The sequence below is a fragment of the Eucalyptus grandis genome, chromosome 8, assembly GCF_016545825.1.
Source record: "Eucalyptus grandis isolate ANBG69807.140 chromosome 8, ASM1654582v1, whole genome shotgun sequence".
Classification (NCBI taxonomy): domain Eukaryota; kingdom Viridiplantae; phylum Streptophyta; class Magnoliopsida; order Myrtales; family Myrtaceae; genus Eucalyptus; species Eucalyptus grandis.
Genome location: NC_052619.1, coordinates 53,374,012 through 53,386,811, shown reverse-complemented (window position 1 = coordinate 53,386,811; position 12,800 = coordinate 53,374,012). Strand labels below are relative to the sequence as shown.

The 12,800-nt window shown below is 39.0% G+C and overlaps 1 pseudogene; it reads left to right on the top strand.

Annotated features, from left to right (window-relative positions):
* The first annotated feature begins 1,086 nt into the window (after positions 1 to 1,086).
* LOC120287346 lies at positions 1,087 to 11,499 on the top strand (annotated as a pseudogene).
* The last annotated feature ends 1,301 nt before the right edge of the window (positions 11,500 to 12,800 follow it).

Genomic DNA, 12,800 nt, shown 5'->3' with positions numbered 1-12,800 from the left:
CCACATATATTCTTTCAGGTGATTACCAACTTACTTTCGATACCGACAATCAATACCCAACGATTTCTCAATCAAATAATTAACAACAACCATTTAGGAATATATCCTAAAATTCCACATTTAATTCAATTTGGCACAATTCAAAGCTCAAATAAATAAACGGACTGCACCACGACAATTAGCACAAAATTCCGATCATCAGTCATCTTAGCCTTAATTTTCGAAAAAAAAATTTATTAATTTCGAAAATTAAATAAATATTAAAAAAATTCAATTTAGCTCAAAATAAAGCCCAATTAAATAAACAGACTTCACCATGATCACCAGCGTAAAATTCCGGTCACTAGCAATCCTAGTTGAATTTTCGGAAAATAAATAATTAATTAATTAATATCGAAAATTAATAATTAATTACTAAAAATTTCATTTAGGCCCGAATTGCCTAATTAACACCCGATAAGGGTCGGGAAAAATCCCAAGAAGCATCCAATAAATACTATAGGCAATTTTCTATCTAAGTACACTAACCAAACAACTAATATATAATGCAATTAACTAATAATCACTAATCTAATCACATAATTGCAATTAATTAAATCTAATCAACTTTTAAGCATAATTAGTCTACTAAGCAAGGATTAGTGAGATTACTCACTTGGCATTTGGCAAAGTGAAGACCGGAACACCGCGACAGTGACGCAATAGCGGCCGAAACTCGGGTTTTCGGCGACGTCGATGGGCACACGGTCCGGGCCTAAAAGCCTCGCAAGCCCACAGCAAATTGCTGGGCTTGGGCTGAGCTTGGACCTGAGCTTGGGCTGACTTCAAATCTGGGCCGGGCTGAACTTAAGTTGGGTTGAAGTCTGCTTCGAGTGGGCTGCTTGCTCACCGACTGGGCTTCAAGAAATTGGGCTGAGTTACTAAATCTTTGGGCCAAATTGCAATTGAACTAGGCTTGATTCTGAGCTGAAGATGCGGGCTTGCTGGGCTCAATTCTTGGGCTGAAGACGTGCGACTGGCCCGAAGATGCACACGCAGGAGAAGAAACGGATGTAGCAGCTGCTGGCTTCGCCCGTGGCTGCAGGGATGGATCGTGGACTTCACTGGCGCACGATGAAAGCAGCTACTGGCGGTGAAGATGAAGACACGAGGCAACAGGAGCTGTTTCGGTGGTCTTCAATCTTTGTTGGGCTGCTGGCGGTGCAAAGATTTGAAGATGGCCGCGTGGACAGAGAGAGCTCGGAGGAATCGAGCTTCACTTGCTTCATGAACTCGAGGAAACGGAGGACACGGCAATTGACAACTTCGGTGGGGTCGTTGGACACACGTGGAGGAGCGGTCAACGATGGAGGTTTCGTGCATGGGTTTGTTGACCATGGGGGACAACTTATAGTGGAGAGGGGCGGTGGATTATTGGTTGGACTTGGTGGACGTTGGATGAAAAAATGAAAGGAAAGTGAGAGCTGGTTCGGTGGATTGCATACCGAGAGAGAGATTGAGGTGGTTCGGGGAAATGAAGAAGACGCACGAGGATAAAAGAAACCAGCTGGAGTGTATTGAAGAATAAGGACCAAAAGTCAAGGCTCTATCCCTTCCATTCAATGCTTGGTCTCCTTAAAACTTGCATAAATATCTAAATGTTCCCCAAATACTTTCTAGCTTAATTGAGTCCAAAACTAGCACAAAATAGATGCCAAAATGCAGCCCTATGCCCAATCCGAATTTCACTCAATTTTTGGTCTTCAATTTCTTCAACAATTTCCCAAAATTAAAATCCAATTTTGATGAAGAAAAGTCCCGAACAATTTTCTATAAATCCCGACACTCAAAGGTTCAGTTTGGAAGTCCCAATTTTCTTTAATTTGGCCCATACGAATTTCCGCTATGTCCGAAACGATTTTCCGTAAAAATCCCAAACTCAACAGAATTTCTCCGAAAGACAAGACGACGTCTTATAAATGAACCGCGACATGCTCGAACGTCCGATTCCCAAAACCGAATTCAACTTCGTGGTTAAAATCGATCCAACACGATTTTAGTCCAATCCAACCAATTAGGTAGCTTTTAGGGATTTTACCGCGGTTATATCCCTTAACGGCTTCGCCCAATAGATTGGTTAACTCGTGAGTAATTAGCTCAGAGAAAAAGGACCATAGGCGCGTCGGCGAAATGTCAATTTCATAAAATCGGGACGGGTCGAAATTCAGGATGTCACGAGAGTAGCTTTAGGGAAAGAGCGGCCTTACGTTTTAATATGACATTGTTGCTAATGCTGCTTAAAAAATAGGTCCTTAGTACTAAATGGCCAATTCTTCAGATGAGATTTTGTGGGCATACGTTGCCTTCTCTTATTAGCTTATGATTGATTACTAATGCCTTTGAATATGAAATCAGGTGTTCAAGGTCATTGAACTAATAGTTGACGTCTAGCACTGCTTGCAAGTATATAGTTTGTGTTGCAGTGGCTACCAATTTGTGATGCTTGTGATGCCTCTATGTTTGAATTTCATCTAATTTTTTGTCTTTTTTTCTGATCAATATATATTACCTGTTGGCATACATTATGGTGGCCAGGATCTTAATGCTACGGTTTCAGCTTTCAAAGGTACTTAAGAACATAGGTATGCATGTTAACTTTAGCAATTCTTCCCCTCACATTTGACATGCGAAGGATATCCTGAAAATTGAAGCTAAGAAGAGTAGCCTGCAGTGAATACGTACACAAAGCACATGGGTCTGCTGTCCATAAGAATGGAAAACGGTGAATCATCTCCATGGAGACACAAAAGTTATGTGCTTGTAATTTTAGATTGAGTCATGAGGAGATCACCTACTTCACTAATTTTGTTCTTGGAAAAGTTATTTGAGCTTTTCAGTGAGTGATTACTTCTATTTATTTCTACAGCATATAGAATTGGGTTGAAGATCCCTACTGGAAACAGCTCGACATAAACTACCCCAGCATGCCTAGTGCCATGGTGAGTTGTAGAGATGGTAAGCCTCTTGCAAGTTGTGGATACTTCTTATTTGGAATGAGTTATAGTCTTATTGTATTGTCTTTGCTTAGGTTCATCGTGGATTTATTATGCTTATCAATATGACAATGTGTCCTTGTACTTTGGATGCTGTTAAGTGAGCCAGGGATTTATATGGAGACATCAACGTCATGGTGACAAGGCATTCTATAGGAGGGCCTATGGCATCCTTTTGCGGCTTGATATTGTGGTAAGATAGTTAAAAAAATTGTTATGGTTAAGATATTGGTTCTTCTCTATTATGTTCTTCCATTTGTCTAGTTTTGGTCCGTTAAGAGATACGTGAATTCTCTACCAACTCTGCCTTGAAGAGTCTAGCATCTGGAGACTCTAGATATCTTGAACTTTCTATGGCTTCATATTTATATTTAAATTTAAATTTGGTTAGCATCTTTTTTTTTTTTTTTGGGATACATGAACCCATAGACAAAACACAAGTAGAATGGAGCGCAAACAGCCCTTTAACCGAACCAGCGATTATGGAGTATTTAGTTGTGTGAATTGAGTCTTACCTGTTAAGCCACCAGATTGAATACCTAAATATAATGGATAAAGAATTCCAACTAATCATTACAAAGTTTTTTTTTTTTTTTTTTTGGTCCTACTCTACTTCTACACTAACTCTTACTCTTAGACTTTTGTCATTTCTCCTTACAATGTGTGGGAGTCAAAACCCATACTTGAAATTAAATCATCCCCACCTCAACCCCTCGAGAAGGTGGGGATTCGAACCCTCTACCTCTTCCTTTCATGTTAAAAGGGTGGCCACTGGGGTAAACCCTACTGGTTATTCATTACAAAGTTTACTTGCTGAAAACTTTGTGGGATTATTGATATGTTTATGGTCTGGATATGTAACTTTTGCAAGCACTTGAAATTCAAATTTTGTCATGTAATCTTGAAGTGCTCATGCATTTTAAACTAAGATATATTGATCCTAAATATGTGTTTTGTGCCTTGTTTTTGTTTTTCTCTCTCTAACCAAAAGAAGCGGCTCCTTTTTAGTTGGACTAGGGCCATACATGTTGTTGGCCAGAGCCAATTCTAAAATGTCTAACTTATGTTTTTTGTCTCAGCTTTATTGGACAAGTGGTCCAGAGTTTTAAAGGCAGCTGTTGTGGAACTGGTGCCAGAAATGGTACCCACCCCAAAGTCATCTTTCATTAATTCTCTTATCCATGACAAGTTGTGATTTTGGATGGTCAAACTTTGTCTTTGACTTGGATTATACAAACATTCACGTGGCCTACGATAGGGTCATAGGTTGCATGAACTTTAGATTAAACCTTTTCTTGAAATATTAATAGCAACTGTGAAATCTCGTCCAAACACTTGGATGATTTTATGTGTCATTTCTGTTTGCTGGTTTCTTGCTGAAAATTATTCTAAGCTAATTGTGACATCATGCCCGTGGGTCATGGCCGTTCCCTTGCATCATGGTCCTTTTTAATATGGTCAGATTGATCGAATTTTTATATAATTGTTTGATATAGATCTCACCCCGCTATTTCTTCATACATACATACATACATACATACATACATAAGTTCTTTAGCTTTTCTCCAGTCGAGTAATGGACTGTAGCTTGTAGGTTTCAGTGGAGTAGCTTTATGGAAAAGAGGAGCCTCGTGTTGTTTACTTATTCTCCTTTCATTGCATTGCATTGAATATATAGCTCTTTAAGTTCATGAAGGGCAATAGAAATATACTGAAATATTGTTTTGAGTTGATGTTTCCTTAAAGTGTTCTTCTCACTTAATTTGTTGAAATAGCTTGCTAGAGACATAAGAAAGTTGCTCCATTGCTTGTAATTGGATGAACTTGTGATTGCATTTTCAATTTTCAATTTTCTAAATTGGTAAATGCATAACTTAGAGTGAGCTCCAAGGCTCATATAGCTGTTTATAATCACACTCTTGTGACGATCTTGGTGGAGTACGCATCTGCTGTAAGTGTTATCTATAAAGATTTTCGCATTTACCCATAGCTTGTTGCTATTACCCTTCAGGTTTCACCATTTCAAAGCAATAAAATTGTAATTAGATGCAAAGCTTTTTATTTTGCAGGTTTACATGTAAGATTTGCTAGAACTTAATAGTTGGACTTGTCCAAGATGTGATGAAAAGACCAAGGTAATTTAATATGTTTTAACACGACATTGTTGCTAAGGTTGCTTGAAGAATGGATCCTTAGCACTAAATGGCTAATTCTTGAGAGGACATTTTGTGGGCATATAAGCTGCTTCCTTTTAGTAGCTTTTGAACTGGTTATCAATGCCTTTTGATCTAAAAGTAGAGGTTCGGATTCAATGAATTGATGATTCGTGTTCAGCATTGCTTCTAGGTATATAACTCGTGTCGCAGTCACCTAACAATTTGCACGCTTGTGACACATTTATGTTTTTTTTTTTTTGGTAAGAGAAAAAGCGTATTGTGACACATTTATGTTTGAATTGCATATCCTTGTTATTCTCTATATATATATTATTTTTAGGCATATGTTGGGGTGGCCATGGACCTTAATGCTGTGGCTACTTCTATTTATATTTACAGCATACAGAATTGGGTTGAAGATCTCTATTGGAATTGCTCGACATAAACTACCTCAGCATGCCGGTGCCATGGTGTGTTCTAGAGATTATTAGCCTCTTGCAAGCCATTGATACTTCTAATTTGGATTGAGTTACAAACCATCTTAATTAAGCTTTGTCTAGGTTCATTGTGGATTGTATTATGCTTATCACGATATGACAATTCGACCTGATATTTTGGATGCTATTATAAGAGCCAAGAATTTATACACATCAACACCATGGTGACCAAATAGAAATTTCATATATTTTCGGTTCGGATAATGAGAAAAACCAAATTTTCTTTTATTGATTCGGATTTTATCGGTCCGGTTTGGTGAAGCGAATTGAACCGTCCAAATAAAAAATTCACTCTGGAAGCCGTAAAAAGTAAAAAATGCTCTCAATCTCTCGTTTCCTCCGAATCTCTCCCTCTCCCTCTCTCTCTCCTCGAAGCGAACTCTTGGCCTTGGGTACTCAAGACATATTCGTCGCTCCAAGAAACCTCAGGAGAAAAAACACACATATTCGCATCTGTCGCTCCCTCTGCGCATTGATGATTCGCTCCCCAAAGTGAAGCTCAACCAACGAGTTTGGTCCCCTCTCCCTCTCTATTTTAACCCACTCGTCCTCGAGCTTCTCCCCTCTGTAACCCCCCAACCGCTTCCAAGCTCCATCTCTCTAGTTTCTCTTCTTCTTTTTTTTTTTTTTTTTTTTTAATCTTTTCTGACGGACGAAATAGTGCTTGATGAAGGACACATCATGGGTTTCTGTTGGCGATTGGGGTCCAAGTTCTTTTTTTTTTTTTTTTTTCCTTGGTTTCGGTTGGGAGTTCTGTGCGTTTGTTTTGGTGGGTTGAGTAGTTCACCTGGAAAACGGAAACGGAAGATTTATGGGTCTGCTTAATATGGTGATGAAATTGGCAATGCCAGTTTATTGGGGCTGGGGAGTGCTGGTCTTTTCCCTTCAAAAGTTTGACCCCCGTTTTGTTATTTCTTTTATTGGAATCTGAATATGGTTGGGGCGGAGTCATGAAATCTTGAATGGAATGAAGGCTGATACTAGAGCTCTTGACGCTTAAGATCTGCTTTATGGATTGGCTGTTTATATAGGTATGCTCATTGGAGGTACATTTGACATGTTTGGGTTTTTGCCTCTTGAGTTTTGTCACGCTTGATTTTTAATATTAGAGTTTATTGAAAAAATAGAAAAAAAACGAAAACTGATCCGAACCGAGCCGGTTTGGTTCGAGGTTCAGTTCAGTTCAAGTGTGCACTCTAATGGTTTGGTTCAATTCAGTTTTTCAAGAAAACCGAACTGAACTACTGAGACCCCTTGATAGGGCATTCTGTTAGAGGGGCTGTGGCATGCTTTTGCGGACTTGATCTTGTGGTAAGATAGTCAAAAAAACTGTTGTAGTCGGGACTTGTGAATTTTATTTTATTTTATTTTTTTCGTATTGTGTTATTCCAAGTATCCAGTTTATAATCTGTTAAGAGTCATCTGGAATTCTCTGCCAAATCTGTGTTGAAGAGTCTAGGCTCTTTATGTGGATCTTGAACTTTCCATTGCTCTCATATTTACTTTTTCAGTTCGTTATAGACAGCATCTTGTTTTCTTTCGTTTTTGGTAGATCAACTCATAGACAAAACACAAGCCGAATGGGGGTGCATACAGCCCTTTACTAGAACCACCAACTATTGAAGTATCTAGTTGTGTGAATTGAATCTTACCTGTTAACCTATGGAGCTTCAAGTTGGTTGAATACCTAAATATAGTGATTCAAGACACTTCCAATTAATCATTACAAAGTTTAGTTGCTGGAAACTTTATGGGATTGTTGATATGCTTATGGTATGGACATATAACTTTTTAAAGTCCTTGAAGCTCAAATTTTATGTCATATAATCTTGAAGTGCTAATGCATAGGGGTGATCGGGTCCAGGGTGGGTAGGGTCAGACACTGACCGTATCCGACTTCTGTTATAACCGCTTCTTTTTTGAATGTGTCCCGACCCCTTGTTTAGATTGGACCCTGTTCCCGACTCACTCTGTTTTTCCGATCCGGGAACAGGGTCGACCCTGTTTATATTAGAACCTGTTTTGCATAAAAATTGCCGTATCTTTATATTAACTGGACGAGAACAAATAATTCACCAAAATGACCATGTGGTTGAATGAACTGGCTAATATTTGGCCAAGCCAAAGTAAAACTCAGCAGCGTTTGTCAAGAAACACAATTCAGACAAAAACACCATAACTACATATAATCCACATTTTGACGCTGGGGAGGGAGGAAATTTACCAGCTCTGTCATATATTCATTCTAGCCAAACAACCCATCCTGACATTTGCCCATTACCAAGCCAAGAAAAGAAACACGCCTCAATCAAACGCCAAAAACAATTTTAGAAACACCTTACCCTGTTTGTAAAAGTTTGAGAATTGCCCCAAGATCCGCAAATCCCAACTCAAAATCATCAACCCACAACCTTAGAGCACCAACCCAAAACAAACAATCGCTGAAGAGCATCGGAAGCAAGTCATGACAAAACCAATGCAATCATAACAATCCTACTTACCCCATACAACGCCACCCCAAAGAGATTCTCTCGAACCCGAAAAACACGAAAACATTGCCCTCAATCGATGGAATGTAATGATCAACTGATCAACCCAAAATGCCGAAAAGATCTCACGCAGTGCAATTCAAAAGCTTTTTCCGGAGATGCTGAAAACCCAGAAACCAAGAAAATAAAAAAAGGACCTTTACCAAACAAAACCCGCGTTTCTTCTCGCTTCTCGCTCTCGCTCCAGCGCGCGTGCTACCGATGGATCTGCCGGACAACTTTTTCCCGAGATCCCACAAGGAGTGACCAAATCGGAAAAGGGATCTTCAGACCTTGAGAGAATCAAATCCCTTTTTGCTCCTCTAGCCAACCGCTCTCTGGTTTCAGATGAAGAAAACCAGAGCAAAGGGAGCCCCGGGAAGCCTCTTTTCAACCTCTCCGGAAACCTACTCTCTCTCCGACGGCGCCGAGGTGGCGAGGATGGCTGGGACCAGGATGGGGGCCCTGATCTGGAGGACGGTGGGTGAGCGGAAGCAGCGTTAGCGGCGCAGCACTCGGATGGATCGGCGGAGGTGACTGTGAGAGCTTGAGAGTAAAGATAGAAAGTTAGAAACGAATTAGGGTTTTGTCTTAAAAACCGGTTCTCAAACCGGTTCCCGAACCGGTCCGGTCGATCCGGTTCCCGGGTGGGTATTCCCTCGGAACCGGTTCCCAGACCGGTTCAAACAGGGTCTGAACTTTGGGAACCGGTTCCCGGACCGGTTTTAACCGGAATCGGTTCCCAACCCTATTTTCCGGGTGGGCCGATCCGGGAATCGGGTTGATCTGGTCCGGTTGCACATCCCTACTAATGCATTTTAAGATAAATTATATATTGATCCTAAATATGCGTTTTGTGTGCTGTTTTTGTCTCTGTCTCTCTCTAATCAAAAGAAGCAGCCCCTTTTCAGTTGGACTACAGAGCCAGATATGTTGTAGGCTGGAGCCAATTCTAAGATGTCTAAGTTATGCCTTCTCCCTCAGCTTTATTAAGCAGAGTGGTCCAGGGTACTTTTTTAGGCACCTGTTGCACAACTGGTCCCAGAAATGGAACTCAATCCAAATTCATGTCCTATTGATTCCCATCTCCATGACAAGTGGTGATTTTTGAGAGTTAAACTTTATCTTGGGAGTCTGATTATACAATGTTTGTGTGGCCTATGATATGATATAGGTTGCATGAACTTTAGACTATACCTTTTTTCATAGTATTAGTAGCAAGTATAGCATCTTGTAGTAACACATTTGAGTGATTTAAAATTTTACTTTTTTTTTTAATTCTTTTTTCTGGTTTCTTGCTGAAAATTGTTTCAAGCCAATTGTGATGTCACGCCCATGCGTCATGATCCTTTTTAAGATTTAGTTTCTCCTTTGCTGTTTATGACAGTAAGTTTTGTAGTTCAAGGGGCATTTTCACCACGATCCTGGAATGTTTATGTTACTACCAGGATGTGACTCACCCCACCAACATCCTAGTGCTTCTTGTGGAAGCAATTAATTGCGCCTCCATTGTAAATTCACGCCTAATCTCACTATTCCATATTATTAACACCTTTTTTTGGTGCTGAGGGTGGGTTTGGTTTTGTTGCATGTGGGGTTTTTGATGGAGTTAATGCTAGACCTTCAACCCTCATGAAGAGAAACGGCTACTCTATCGTTCATCTTTGTATGTAAAATGTAATACATGGTTATTGACACAAAGTGTTTTTTTTTTTTTCCTGTCTTGAAAGGGCCATTGTGTATTAATTTTCAAGTTATTTGGCTGTCTAATTTTGTGTGCTGAAGCTGTTTTTTCCAGATCACCATTTGCTTGATTTACTTAAATAACTGAAACTCTTATTTTCCAGGTCAATCACGAAGCATGGAATGTTCAGGTTTTAACATTTGGACAACCTCGTATTAGCAATGCAGTGTTTTTGTCTTACTACAGTGACCGTGTGCCAATAACATTTCTAATTACTACTGGACTTGTTGTTCTGCCTCATTTGCCTCCGTACTATTCTCAGTTCCCACAGGAGACATGCCATCACTTCCCTAGGTAGGTATAGCTTTGATCTTGACAGAATATCAAATAAATAATGGGGAATTGTCACTGACTGAATTTGACGATTGCTTCGCATTTCTATCGACCTACATAGGCAGTGAAGTCTTATATATTCCAACATTGTATTCAGTGTATAAATTATAACTGTCTTGTTTGTTTATCTTCTCTACAAAGCAGGGTATTTTGTAGGACTCCTGACCTTTAAAAATATCTGAGTAACTCTCATTCCTGCAAAAGCCATCATTAATCTTTCGTACCTATTCCATAGTTTAATACACATATGATGTTTGCTATGTATCGCGTGCATGTGATGGGTGACTACCTAGTCTTAAATTTCTGTGCAATTATACAGTCTAAATTATGTATGTACACTAATGCTTGAAATTATTGGTGACTAGCTCAAAGTTAACCACAGATAAACATATTGATGTGAGATAATGTGAAAATGATTTGATTCCACCTGCTTCTCTGGTGACTAATCATACTCATAACAGTGTTCACATGTTATTGTAATCTTCCCTTTGTTGTAGGTATGGCTGTATAATATAGGATTTGGTAGTCTGGTTTACCAGTTTGAGAAGGATTGGGATACATCTGGAGAATATTCATCATGCAGCAAGTTAGGAGCTAGTTTCAGTCGTAGCTACTTGTTCAAGTAATTATTTTCGTGGATTTATCATGCTACATGCAATAAGTGGTGTGATAGACTAGCTTGTTCTGGAGAATGTCCATTTGTACCAGGAATATTGTGGACAACTGATGAGGGTGTGTTTCTTCAGATTGGTAAATGGGACAACATTGTAGACCATTTAGTCTTACTATAGTGTGGAATTAATGGCTGAGACATGGGGATCATGCAAAATCGTTGTGGATGCACTATTGACGGAATATGGAGGTGAAGATGTCAAAGGAAATCTTATGCTTTCTAGGAATCCTTATCCTTCTGCATTGAGGCTGCAGACTCCGATGCCAAGAGCAACTTCAGTTGAAATTCTCCTGGGTCAGCACCTGGTTCGTCATTAATCATCCGGGACCTCTGTGATGAAGTTTGGTCACAAAATACATTCCATTGATCCATTGTCCATATCCATAAGATCCATAGGAGCTCTACTCAAATTCACTCTAAATGTAAATAGCACAAAGTTGAATTCCTTGTAAATACAACTCCAGGATTTCAATTCAATGAATGTGTTTGCATGTTTGTCTGTCGATCTAATCTTGGGCCTGTGGCTGTTTACCAGACATAATGTGTGGATGCTGAGTTGAGCTATTCATAGTTGAATCATGCAGCTATTTTCCTTCTTTTTCCCCCCTTTTTGGGGCTTGAACTCGTGTTGAACTTTGCAAAATTAGCAGATGGGCGAAATTTTGGAACTGTGAGACTTGCACGGTTAGGCAATTAACCGGTTTTATAAGGTGAAACAAAGACTCTGTCGAGAGACCACTTCTCAAGTTGTAACCTTTCCTTATGCTACAAGCACATTGGCGCATAAGATTTTTTGGCCAAAGTACTTCAACTTTTTCCTGGCCTAGTTATGCAGATGAACTATCAAATCAGCCATCTTGGAAACAGATGATGACCTTGTCCTGCATCATTTCCACTGGCAAACTCTGCTAAATTTTATTTTTCAGGAGGTAAACAATTTCTATCGTCTTGGCATTGATTTATAACAATAATCTAATCAGCCTTTGGAACAAGAGTTGTAAGCTTTTAACTTCTTCTCTCTTTTTTTTTTTTTTTTGCTTTTTCCTGATATGTAGGAATTAACAATAATGGAAACTTGACAAACTCTTGAAAAACTAAATTTTCTTCTTCATTTCAAAGCATATATTGCCTATTATGACCGTTTAAAGCACATTGTGCAAGAGACCAAGTCCTTGACACTATAAGATTAGGTAGAGTTTGTACATTACGGTAAAGGCTAGAGTATAATACCAAATTGTTGGGAAAGAAATAATGTTTTGTCATCTTACTCGTATCTTTCTTTACCTGACCAGCTGGTTTTTAATTGTAAGCATTAATTGAGAGCCATAGTTTACCTGCACAGAAAGACTCCATCTCTTACTATCCAGAGAAAAAGCTCAAATCATCATATGGGACTTTCGTCAGGGAACGATTCTTCCTATCAGTATAAAAACCTAAAGCTCCTTTAGGATAATCAAAAGGTGAATGAAAGATCTTTTATAACTGATTACAGCCTACATATTTGATTATGTCCTTCATTGTTTAAGCTGTAACAAAGCATAATTTTATAAGGCACGGGTATTGGCCTCAAATCTAAAGTACAAACTAGCAATTTCCAAAGATCTCACATTAATGACCATCCTGTAAATTAACAAAATTAATGCACTCGAACATAATAATACTAGCATCAGTTTGTGTATACAAGGCTTGTAAGAGCTCTAGTTGATGGGAAGTTGCGTAATTGTTTATCTTCAATGATGAACAATTAATTTTGAGATCCGTCAATGCTTGATATTCAGGGATTTCCGAATCGATGTGCAATCAATCAGTTCTTTAAAGATTCTAGTTTTTCAAGCTT